The 12,982-nt window shown below is 37.0% G+C and overlaps 1 protein-coding gene across 1 annotated transcript in view; it reads left to right on the top strand.

Annotated features, from left to right (window-relative positions):
- Positions 1-12,982, top strand: part of LOC118195192 (uncharacterized) — a 456,481-nt gene that overhangs the window by 265,354 nt on the left and 178,145 nt on the right. The gene's annotated exons all lie outside the window — the stretch shown is intronic.

The raw sequence follows: 12,982 nt of genomic DNA, 5'->3' as shown, positions 1-12,982 counted from the left end.
TATTATTAGAATTATCAACAATTTAAAAGTTGTTTACGTGCCGCTAACCCTAATATTTTTTTGTTGATGCCTTGCTCGGCCTTGCTTGTTTACATTTGAAACAGTAGAGTACTGGATTTGTTGCCAATCTAGAGAAACGCAGCTTCGCAACAACAAAGATAAGGCCTTCATTTATTATTGCGAATTAAATCATGCTTAACCCTTTCTGGAATTTTTTCGAGGAAATGAGTGTTTGAGAGTTACTTGATTTTTAATAATTTAATTTTTAAAAATTAGTAATTTTTAATACAGATATTTTGAGTTTTTATGTACTTTTGCCTTGTCGCGAAGTGAGAACTGAAGAATTAATTGAATGAGAAATACTCAATCGTCTGTGAAAACTTGTTTCTTTTTTTGTTTTGTTTGCTTAATTTCTTTTATACATCGTTCTAGCTTTATTATAGTATTTGAATAAAACATGTGGCAAAGATTAGATAATTCTTTAAATGATAAAAATTTTGTGCATTCTGAGTTATAATATGAACGAAATATAATAGTGTTAAGTGAACCTGACGCCAAAGTGTCGCTATGGTAAACAAATAGAGTGGATTTTAAAGAATGCATTTATTCTGTTGTGGTTTATGCGCTGTCGGCGAAGTAGATTTAATTCAATCCAATAAGTTTAAACGAAATTCAAGAAAAAATGCATATAATTTAATATTCCGTACAAAGAAGTCATGTGGTGTACACATCAGATTTTTTGGTTAACGAAATGAAACTTTATCATGGAATTATTACGATATTGAAAATGTATTAAATTTACGCTATTTAACAAAAAAGGGGTTAAAAATAATATTAAGGTAAAGTGTTTTTAATTCCTTCTCCGTCTTGCTCGAAAATCTCTTTAACTTTCATGGCTGACAATTTTGAATACCCTGACTGGGAAATTTAAACAAGCTAATAAATGCTATGCAGTAGCAGTTTACAAATTCTTTTCTGGACGACGAGAAAAAAAAAACTAAAGCTAAAATAGATTGCACGTATTTTTATAATGATTGGTAAGTGTTTTCTCTCATAAAATCGTTTTATAATATTTCGTTATGTGTCAGTTGTATGATATGTTAAATATGTGTATGATATGTTAAATGCGTGTATGTAATGTTAATATATGTATTGGGATATGTTAAGTATGTGTATGATATGTATGATATGTTCTCTAATAAATCCCTTTGACCATTTTTTCTCAATTATTTAAAGGCCCACCAGCGGCCGAGCGGTAAAGTCGCTGAACACTGGTAGTTTGGTCCGAGGTTCGAATCCCGCGAACGGGCTGGCTGCATGGGCGTTTTCGTGGTTTTCCTCATGTGTAACGTGTATACGAGCCAGTTTCCCTTAGAAAGTCCTCCACGAAAGGCATCCCTCCCCTTAGGCAGATAGCCCTAGTGTGCTTTGCCATAATTAAATACACACACACACCTCAATTATTTAAAAAAATCTTGTGATTTCTTGCGTGGTAAGAAATATGTCAGTGTAAAATTTTAAATTAGGCATATAAAATGCAAATTTACGTTGGTGTAGACTTTAAATGAAATTTTATACATTTCAAAGGCTATAGAACGCAGGTGTCTCTTTTTCAAAAGAAAAATTTAAAAAAAAATTCTTGCTGTCGAAGTAATAAGACATTCCCGAATATAGTTAATAATATCTCTCTTTCCAGTTAAATGTACAGCATTTACATTATATTTCATTTTAAAGCAATAGTTGACGTAGTACGAAAACAATCTGACCTGAAACAAAATTTAAGTTCATTTTTGCATATTATTTCCATCTATTTTTCACTTTGAAAAATCATCTAATGTTATGTAACGTGTGAATTCAGAGGTGTGAATATTATTCTTCGATATATTGATCATTCTGTTTTGTTGGGTGTTTTATGCAGTTTTCTTCCTTTCCGTTGTAAAAGTTTCGTTTTGTTATTTGTTGGAATACGCTTGAGTTATTTACACAGTTTCTTAAGAGCTCTCAGCTGGGAAAGCATCGTTTGAAATTGAATTGAAATTCCTTCTAATGACATAATTAATTAAATTCGTAGAAGAATCAATTTAGTAAACTTTGCCAAGTGCACTTCTTCTAAAACGTTAAAGCCCTAACCTTTACATTCCTTTTTATGAGGTCCATGTAGTAGATTTTAACAAAGAAGAATTATGTTTACATAGGAAACGAAAAATTCTAGAAGCGAATGAGAAAGTGATTTTTTAAAAGAAAATAGTAAGGAATTTTAGAATTTCTTTTCTTGCTTTGCAAGAGAATGAATTGAAGTTTTTCAAGAAAAACATTAAATTATGCTACTTTCATTTACAATCAACCTCTGTCTTTTGACAATTATTTTCTGTAGAAGAAGCAGTTAACTCAACTAGTTAGTTCAAAATAAATGCTATTTATCTTGATGCAGCATCTTTGTCTTCTTTAGATTGAGTTTGTCAGGTTTTAGGCACATCTGCTAAATAGCATTTTATGCCAAACACCCCAAACCCAGTGCATCCTAGCTCCATTTGTTTGGGTCACCCACTTTGTTTATGAAGTCTAACAGCCCTTTAATGGAAGCTCAGGTGTAACACTTCAGAACTGATAATACCTAAATTACAGTCTGTCTATCATAAGAAAAGCACTCGCCAGTTAGTCTGCAGCTGTCTGTTGCCATAGAAACGAGCCTTGACCCATGTCTGATGGCCTCGATGTGTTTTGAATATTTTCTTTTCAGTTCGCCATCTTAGCGCATTTCAAGATGAATTAGCAACCCTTGGTTTTGTCCCTATTTGAAATATACTAGCCCTGTTGATATAGCGATTGCCAACGGCCGGACACTCTGACGGAAGCTGTTTTTCTTGTAGACAGACAGTAGTTAACGTTATCAGAAGTTCAAGGTCAATAGCCTGTTCCTCCGATAAACGTTTTTCAGGATGTCCCTCAATGAGTATAGCCACCTTGACCACCGTAAGAGCCACCCTGAAGGCCCCCTGTCCCTTTTGGCACTCTTCGGGGCTGTATTCTGCTCCATCCTTTGAAATTACCTCCTTTCCCCTTTCCCCTTGGGTTTTCAATCCAAGTACCTTTGGCAATTTTAAATTTTCGAGCAAATTTCTTTTCTTTTCTTGTCCTCCGAACATTCTCTTTTTTATTTTGATTTTATTTAGACAAGCAGTCGTGCTTTTAATAGCTTCTTGCCCTTCTCCAGATGATGATTGAGTAACATGAGTAGAAGATCCTTTCTACCTCGCTCGATTCATTTCTGCTCCTTCGACTTATTTTCTCTGGGTTTCCTTGTTTTGAGAAGAAAGCTCTACCAAAGGTTTTGCCAGCAAAAGCAAAACTTCTAGTTATATTGTCATTTTCAGCCGTATATAAATTAGAAAAGAAAGTACAGGATAAAAATGTCCCCACAGTACTGCCTGTTAAATAAGGCAAAAATGCTCTAGAATTTGACAGGTATACTATAGACTTCGTTAAGACACATTATATACACCTGATCAACAAGAAGAAGTTGTAACTTTATTCAAATAAATAACAGCACGTATAGAAACGTAAACCTTTATAAATAGCTCAGGAAGAAAACCAGAGATAAGTAAATTCTCCTTGTAACACGAGAAACATCACAAATCTGCATAATCACGTATAAAGCAAAGCGTAAAGCAGGAATCACGAGCAAAAGATAATCTCTGTAGCATGATTCTGACACGAATAACTGGACTGACTCTACACTGGTCTCCAATGCAGCCAATATTTAGAGAGTCCTTACACTTTTTCGTGAAAAATTGCTCCAAGGGCTTACAAAATGCTTTTTCCGAAATTTTCAGGAGGCGACACATAAATAGCTAAAAACTCAGTGGCGCAAAACAGCACTAATGGGCCAAGTCCTGTAGTGCCCCGAAGTCTGTTTTTGGACCGTGGGCCCCGGGGTGCGTAAACATACGCCCTGAACAAGTGGTAAGCTTGTCGCAGGACCCTCAGTGTTTAGTCCCCAAGCGAACTTGGTACTCATTTTATCAACCCAAGGAATGGAAATCAAGGCATGAAAGGCTGAGTCGACCTTCCCCAGCCCGGCGTTCGAACTCCGGACCTATGATGCTGCTGCGCGATGCGCTAGCCACTGCGCCACCGGGCCTCACACAAATATTTTCATAAAGACCTCTTAGAAGAATACACTGACTACCAAATAAGTATTTGGAAACCTGTGATAGAAAAGTAAAACTAACTTTATTCAAAATCAATAGTTGGTAGAGCCTCCACGAGAGGTAATTACAGTGTGGACCTTCCGGGGCATACTTTCCACAAGTCTTTGTATGACAGCTAGTGGTATTTTCTTCCACTCGGCTTGGAGAAGACATAGAAGTTCCTTTACCGATTTTGCACTTGTAGTGCACCCTTGAATTCGGCGATGCAACTCGTCCCAGAGGTTCTCGATAGGGTTTAGGTCTGGACTCTGGGCAGGCCAGTCCATTAGATGAACTCCATTGGCACCATACCAAGCCTTGGTTAATGTCGAAAGATGACAACTGGCATTGTCGTCCTGAAAGCAACAGGGGTCCAACCCGTAAAACTGCCACAACGTAGGAAGCACATTGTCATCCAAAATAGTGTAGTAGGCATCGGAGTTGAGCTTACCATGAATGAGAACCAAGGGTCTCAGCCCATACCAGGAGAAACACTCCAGAACATAATTCCACCTCCACCGAACTTGACTGTTGGCGCAATGCATTCTGGCAGGAGACGTTCTCTAGGTAGACGGCAGACCCAGACCCTGCCATCGAAACGGTAAAGCGTGAACCTTGATTCGTCACTCGAAAGAATCCGTTTCCACTGATCTCTACGGTCCAATTTCGATGTGCTTTACACCACATTAACCGAGCAGCGCGGTTGGACTTTGTGATCAAAGGCTTATGAGCAGCAGCACGACCATGAAAACCAAGCAGATGTGCTTCCTTACGGATGGTATTCATTGAAACAATACTCCCGGATGCCTGTTGATACTCCTCGCGGATGAGGGCCATCGGTTGGGTGCGGTTCTTCCGAATTTCTCTAGACAGCACTCGTCGGTCTCTATCCCCCAGTTTCGTTGGTTTGCCGACTCGGGTCACATTCCGACAATCACCGCTCACCTTCCACTTCTTAATCACATAGGCCACTGTCGATTTTGGGTACTTCAAATCGCTAGATATGTCCCTTAAGGATCGACCACATGTGTGATACCCGATAATTATACCTTTCTCGAAATCAGAGAGCTTCGAACTGCGAGGCATCTTGCATGCGACTAAAGCCGATGCTGTTTCTTACATGATATATACCGGCGGAGTCCGTGACGTACCTTAGGACCGCAAATATCGTCATTTGCATAGGTGTCCAAATACTTATTGGTAATCAGTGTAGCTCTTGTTCCTCAGTTTTAAGTAGTTTTCTTTACAATCTGAATGTCGATCGATTTAGAGTTAGCAGAACTATGCCATACTGCAGGGTTCTCTTGAACGTGTGTTAAATGCACGATCTAAAAGTAGCCGATGGGCCGCATTAAGCGTAAAAATAACTAAACAAATAAAAACTAATTTTGGGGGATTAGCTAAATACAAAGTAATTATTACATATTTGTGAAGACATACACCCCATGAAGCCACAAAAAAATTTTAATTTATGCTTATTTTATGCCCGAAATCTGAAGGTTGGTATTTGCATAAAATTTTCGTTTTTCACAGTTTGTAACTGAAACGCATTGGTAGCTAAATATTACAATTTTCGGATTGACATTTATTAAAATAATTGTATAATATTGAAATAACGCCTAAATACTTTTAATTTAAACTGGAAAGAAATACATGAAAACCTCTCAAGTGAAATAAAACCTGAGAATAAACAATGACACCCTACTCTCATTTTTTATTACATTTTTGTGTGACGCATATAGGAAAAATACACATTTGAATTAGAAAATAACTATAAACCTTTTTTGTTTGTTACTTCATCTTTCAGCTATAATGCCTGATAGTGTTTCAGTTTCCATTTCAGTAAATAATTAATTTGGAAAATTACTATAAAACACTATATTGCAAATTACTATAAAACATTATATTACTACAAAAAATTACTAGAAAATATCTTCATCGTAAATTGTAGATACTCATCGGCTGCTTGCTTCTTTTCGTAGACTTGTTAATTTTCAACTACGGAAAAAAAATATTTCACATGTAAATGCAGTCTTAAAAACAAAGCTATTACGCTTGCTTCAAAAATTATAATAATGCTAATTAATTTACGAGTAATTAAAAATGCTTCTGAGACCGTATACAGCCTGCGGGCCGCCTGTTTTAAGCCACCGCCATAATGCACGTATTAAACATTGTTTATTCCATGTATTATGTTCTAAATCATGAATAAAAAAGAGCAAGTTCCCACTTATTTAATAAAAATACGCAATACAATTATTACGTTAAATATACTCAATAAGTAAACAATAAGGAAAACTATAAAAAATAATATAAAAATATAAAAATATAAGTACCTCAAGAAGAAAATACAAATATTAGCACAAAACAAAAAAAAAATGTTTATATGAATTTGCAACAATATACAAGTTTAAAGACAAATTATTTAGACTATTTTGTATTTTTACAAAGTTTGCAAAATATAAGCAATATCTTCAACTTATCGTCTGCCATCAAAATAACAATGTCCTATAATAATTGGTAACAATTATAGGAGATACTTAGCTAAAGCTTCTGTAAGGCGTATTTGGATTTAATTTTATTGTAATATTTTAATAAAGTAAATAAACCTACTCATGGTCATTCAAGTTCATTTGAATAACTTACTATACTAAACTTCCCAGAGCGCTCTAAGGCCTACAGCAGTATGAAGAGATACTTCTCTAAACGAAAACTAAAAGTAACCCCTTTCAAATTAATTGGTTATACTCACGCCTATCCATCCTTCACTAATAAATTTCTGTAATGAAAGGATAAAAATAAATAAAGACCGATAAAGAGTAGCTTAAAAGGTCAATACAGAGATATAGTACAGTGTACAATACATTTCTTGTGGAAGGATTTTGGCATACATTTTGTAAATATATAAGAACAATGTAACCTTATAATGTGGTTTAAATTGATTGACTTTAAAGTCTGCAGTTTACAATACAGCTAATTGATGCATTTGCATTAAACCGGATATTACGTAAAGTGAATCACACTGGTTATCATAAATTAAGGACAAATCAACAAAAATAGCGATAACTCTTTCAAAAATAAGCCAAACCGTGTAAATTTTGAATATGTTGCCAAGTAAGAGTAGGTGAGTAAAACTCCAATATGCAAATTAATGGCTCTGCACTCGGAATACGTCATCTACGAGGAGCATAAAAGTCCTCTGAGATAGCGAATTCGTAACAATGATCTCCACGCATCATTTGCCTGCAGAACTACGATAGAAAGATGTGAGAGACTAGAGGCAGGACAAAGTCGAGCAGAAGTGGCCGAATGGCTAAATGTGAGTCCTTCTGTGGTTCATAGACTTTGGAGGCAATATCAAATCACAGATTCGGCACCTAGGAGGTTCAGCCAAGGACGGCCAACTGCTACGACGACCGCCGATGACCGATATTTGACATTATGTGCACTCAGGAATAGAACCGATACTCCGACTTTCTTAGATCCTCCCTTGCTGCAGCCACCGGAAGGTTGGTGTCAACGTCAACTGTGCGTAGAAGGCTTCACGAAGGTGGTCTGCATGCGAAGCAAACAACCGTTTGCGTGCTGCTCAAGTTACGAGATAATAGGGGCCGTTTGCAGCGGGCACAACAACATGTCCACTGGACGCCTGATCAATGGAGGGCGGTTCGCTTTGCGAATGAGTCCAGGTTTAGTCTAGAAAGCGATAGTACGCGTTATTTGATATGGAGAGAAAAACCTAGAACCCGTTATCATCCGTCAAACATCCGCGAAAGAGATGCATACAGAAAGGGTAGTGTCTGTGTTTGGGGTGGCATCTCTTTGGGTGGACGCACACACTTCCATGTCTTTCCAAGGAGAACCGTGAATGCTCAGATTTATAGAGATGACATCCTTGATGTTTATGTGCGCCCATATGCCGAGGCAATAGGTGATGCTTTCCTGTTACAGGACGACAATGCAGGACCACACAGGGCTCGCATCGTAAATGATTATCTTCAACAGGAAACAATTATGCGCATGGAGTGGCCAGCTCGATTCCCGGACTTGAATCCTATCGAGCACGTTTGGGATGCTTTAGGGAAACGTCTAGCTGCTCTCAACCCGCCCCCTCAAACCCCTTTCGCGCTTGCAACTGCTTTGCAAGAGCAATGGCTCTCGCTTCCTATGGAGCTGATACACCGCATAATTGAAAGCATCACGCATCGCTGTATGTGCTGTATTGCTTATAAAGGAGATCATATTTCATATTGAAGGTGCTTTTCCTATACCAAACTGACACCTTGGATTTGTTCATTTTATACATGTGCTAATTTCTATACTACCATAATTGTCAGTAATTTCTCTTTATGTTATTTGATACCTTACTATGTGTTGTGTATTGTGGGTAAGTTTCATAAAATTCTACATGTAACTTTTTCAGTAATCGTGATTTTTGTGATTTTTCCTTAATTTATGATAGCCAGTGTAATTTTATTTTTGTCAATAATTAAATTTTTTATATGAAATCTGCTCTATTATTTTGAGTTTCTTCTTACATTTAAATTCTTTAGAAAGTGCGTTTTCTATATATGATATTAATACACACCGAGTTCGGATTTCTCCGTTGTGAAGTTTGCATCATAATTGTGATAGATTCGAAATTCATTTGTTATGGGTTCTTATTTTTCCCTGTAAACCTTAAAATTTTTAATTGATTTATAAATATGTAATGCCATCATATCCGTTTTAATCAGATTACCCTCTTTTGTTATAGTTCAGAATATATAAGTTGAGCCATTAATTAATATGTCGTCGTAGAGAAGAAATTTTGAAGTAATTACATTTGTAAGAAATGTGTAAAATTTCCTTTCTGAAATATTGAAATAATAGTCAGAGAAACCATTATAGTTTTGTAAGAAATATGTGAGATAAATTTAAATTGACCTCTGCAGGATTCAAACCACGGTTCTTCCGTTTGCTGCCTGAAGATATTAACCATTCGCATCACAAGAGCACGTGCATAAACAATGCGATAATTTCTTATATTTTGCAATAATTATATAACAGCGGAGTGGAAGGGGCATGAGACACAACCGACCAAACCCAGGAGTTGATGATTTAACATACGCCACATTTTTAGTTCAGGTGACATTATACAGAATAAACTTTCGGAGTGAAAAACGTGAAAAATCAACCGCATCCTCGCCGAGATCCCAGGTTCGGATATTCGAAATGCCAGCCGAACGTACTCACCCGTTACATTACAAGATAGCGCACGAAACATGCAATAATTCCTTACCTTCTTCCCCATTTAAAAGATACTTCGGAAGAGCCGTGAAACCCAGTCGACTAAATCCATGTGGTGACGATATTTTAGTCCGAGCAGCACTTCAGAAAATATTAGGATTTGAGAAACAAGGTATAAGGTATTTCTCCCGCCTTCTTAGAATGCCTTCGTGGTATAGCGGTCAGCACACTCGGTGGGTATCTCTCCTGCTTTCAAAAAATACTTAATGTCTCTACAAAGATCGTGCTAAATTAATCGTATCATCTTTAGGACTCGAACCTTGAGTCTTTCGTTTGCTAGTAGAACCTATTAATCATTTACACACAAGCGCTGTCATGAAGGGAAGCGAAAATTCGTTTTACTGCCAGCTTGTCCTTTCTCTCTGTTCCTAAAATCAGAGTTTTAATTCTCTTTTTAGAACTTTCCAATATTTTCTTTTTATTTTCTACCTGTATGTGTCGTACGTCAGGCAGATATTAGCTAGAAATTGTTCCAGTCTAACTAACCTTCCTTCAATCCATTTATTTTACTTTCTTCCGCTCAGAACTCATAAAGATTAATATTTTATAAGGTTATGAAACTTCGCACGAGCATGAAAACTTTGTTTTTTCGATTCCGTATACTTAAAAAGTTTTATTTCTTCCTCTATTTTTTTATTTCGTATGAATATTAAATATTACTTGCCTTTTAAAGGTGCTTTTTTTTGCCTTTCGTCGAAGTAGTTTTTTCAGAGTTTCCATTTTGAACAGAACATTGGAAAGCGACTCATGAAGAATAGGAAATGAAATCATTTCGATTCGACAAATCTTTTTTTTTAATGTAGATTACCGTTTCGACGAAAGGGAGACACTAGTAGGAAGCTTTTATGATGAAATCGAGTTGTGTTGAGATGTCCTTTTACTTCTGTTTTTTTTTTTTTCATTTGTGGCTGCCTTTAACGACATTTTAATGGCACTGTTTGCAGAGTTCCCTGCCACGTCAAATGACAAATACACTTCTGAACGGTCGTTAAGCAAATTAGGCCCCAATTCGCTTATCGGGACGGCAAACGTGTGAGAGAGATCCGAAGGAAAGATAAAAAAAATCGTTTATAGGTTGTATAAATGAAGAGCTACCAACACAAAATATCGAAGCACTAACATAATGGAGAAGTCTTTAAGTAAATGCCACTACATCAAAAGTACAACACAGTTATTAATACTGTCTGATGTATTGGGCTAATAATACTGGTATGATCGTTAAATATTCTACAATTATTTTGGTCATCTTAGATAAAATGTAAAAAATAGCGATTCTTGCTTTTTATTAGAGTATGCTTTATGCTTTTAAGCCTTGCAAATTACAGGTAAAATTGCTGGTGTGATGTAAGATTTCGAGTTCTTCGCGAAATTTCATGAAATAATGCATGTTGTAAACCGCAACAGGAAAATCCTGTACGTGCTACCAGATAAGTTGGCGGAAATATTTGACATGCGCAATGAGATATTTCATCAATAGCCGCTGCCTGAGTTTTATGTATCACCGCATTTACACGATTGGCCCATCAGCGGCCAAATGGTAAAATCACTAAACATTGGTAGTTCCCACCTGAGTTCGATTCCAGGCAAACGGATTGGCTACATGGGCCTTTTTTCCTTGCTTTCCCCACGCGTTACGTTTATACGAGCAAGTTTCCCTTAGAAAGTCCTCCACGAAAGCATCCGTCCCCTTAAGCACATAGCCGTAGTGCGCTTTTCCATAATCAACTAAACCAAACCAGAAACAATTTATACGATTGGGGCCAGTAATCAATGTATCTTATAAGTGCGCGAGCACGAAAATTTAAAAGCTTTTTGCGTGTCAGTTTAAACTTAAAAAACTGACAAAAATATATACCGCCCCGTTTTCTAAATGCAAATACAGCCCACCAGCGGCCGAGCGGTAAAGACGCTGAACACTGGTAGTTCGATCCGAGGTTCGAATCCCGCGAATGGGCTGGCTGCATGGGTGTTTTCGTGGTTTCCCCCATGTATAACGTGTATACGAGCCAGTTGCCCTTAAAAAGTCCTCCAAGAAAGCATCCGTCCTTTTAGACAGGTAGCCCTCGAGGCTTTGCAATAATAACATACACATACACCAACCGCCGAGCGGTAAAGACGCTGAACACTGGTAGTTCGATCCGAGGCTCGAATCCCGCGAACGGGCTGGCTGCATGGGCGTTTTCGTGTTTTTCCCCATGTGTAACGTGTATACGAGCCAGTTCCTTTAGAAAGTCCTTCACGAAAGCATCCCTCCTTTTAGGCAGATAGACCTCGAAGCTTTGCAATAATAACATACACATACACCAACCGCCGAGCGGTAAAAACGCTGAACACTTGTAGTTCGATCCGAGGTTCGAATCCCGCGAATGGGCTGGCTGCATGGGCGTTTTCGTGTTTTTCCCCATATGTAACGTGTATACGAGCCATTTTCCCTTAGAAAGTCCTCCACGAAGGCAACCCTCCCGTTAGGCAGATAGCCCTCGTATGCTTTGCCATAATTGAATAATCCTAATCCTAATCCTAAATACAAATACTAAATATTAGGTAGAAATCACATCTGTCTATAAAAATATTTATCTAATTACTTATTAATATCATCAGTTAGACAGTTGGAATGTATATGTATTCGGTAAAGACTGTACTCTAAGCATGTACATTCCAAGCATTGTGCAACGGATATCATAACAGGGCTAATATTTCTAACTTTCAGCGGATCAGCCGCACCTCTGTTAGTGGAAAGATAATGTCCTTGTCTTTATGTCTTTAAAACTTATAAGCCAGGTATTTGAAGCCATTACATAATTGCTATGCATTCGCGTGGGGTATAAAATAGCTTCGGAGGACGTTTGAAACCACTGTCTTAGAACATCAAAACGCTAATTACTGAAGCCCAAACAATTCAGGTGCTTTATATCTAGTATCCAACTTGCAGCACCACCAACTTAAGCAGCAGGTATAAGCCATTAAATTTCGCATTTTATCATGACACTACTCTACGAATTTTTCCTTTTTGTAATGAAACTACTAAACTAACAAAAGGTTATTCGAGAAAATTAATCAAGAGATGGAAAATTCAAAAATGTTATATAATACCTTGTTTTATAATGATTTAAAACGAAATTCACAATGATATCTAGTTACAAAGAATGCCTCCTGACTGAAATAAATGAGGAAGTAACTTCTTTGTAGATATGAGAAAAACGCTGATTAAAATTTATATCAGAGACTAGCAGCTTCGCTGCCAGCCTTCGTATGGCTTTTAAATGTACCGGAAAAATGGCTGAAGGGAACACCAAACGTTAAATTTAAAAACTGCCTAGAATTTTACTCTGCAGAACAACTTCATAAAAAAAGTTATTACGTATAACAAAATTACGATGAAATAAGCCATATCCCTTAATACAAATATTATTAATTATCCTAATAAATAAATTAACCAACTTCCCTTTGTAAAATCTTAAGAATTCAAATGGTATAAAGGATGTTAAGAACTTTGTTTCCTA

The sequence above is a fragment of the Stegodyphus dumicola genome, chromosome 5 (assembly GCF_044657685.1).
Source record: "Stegodyphus dumicola isolate Sdum_Otavi_A_Nest chromosome 5, ASM4465768v1".
NCBI lineage: Eukaryota > Metazoa > Arthropoda > Arachnida > Araneae > Eresidae > Stegodyphus > Stegodyphus dumicola.
The sequence above is the reverse complement of the archived record's forward strand: the minus strand, read 5'-3'. Positions and strand labels throughout refer to the sequence as shown.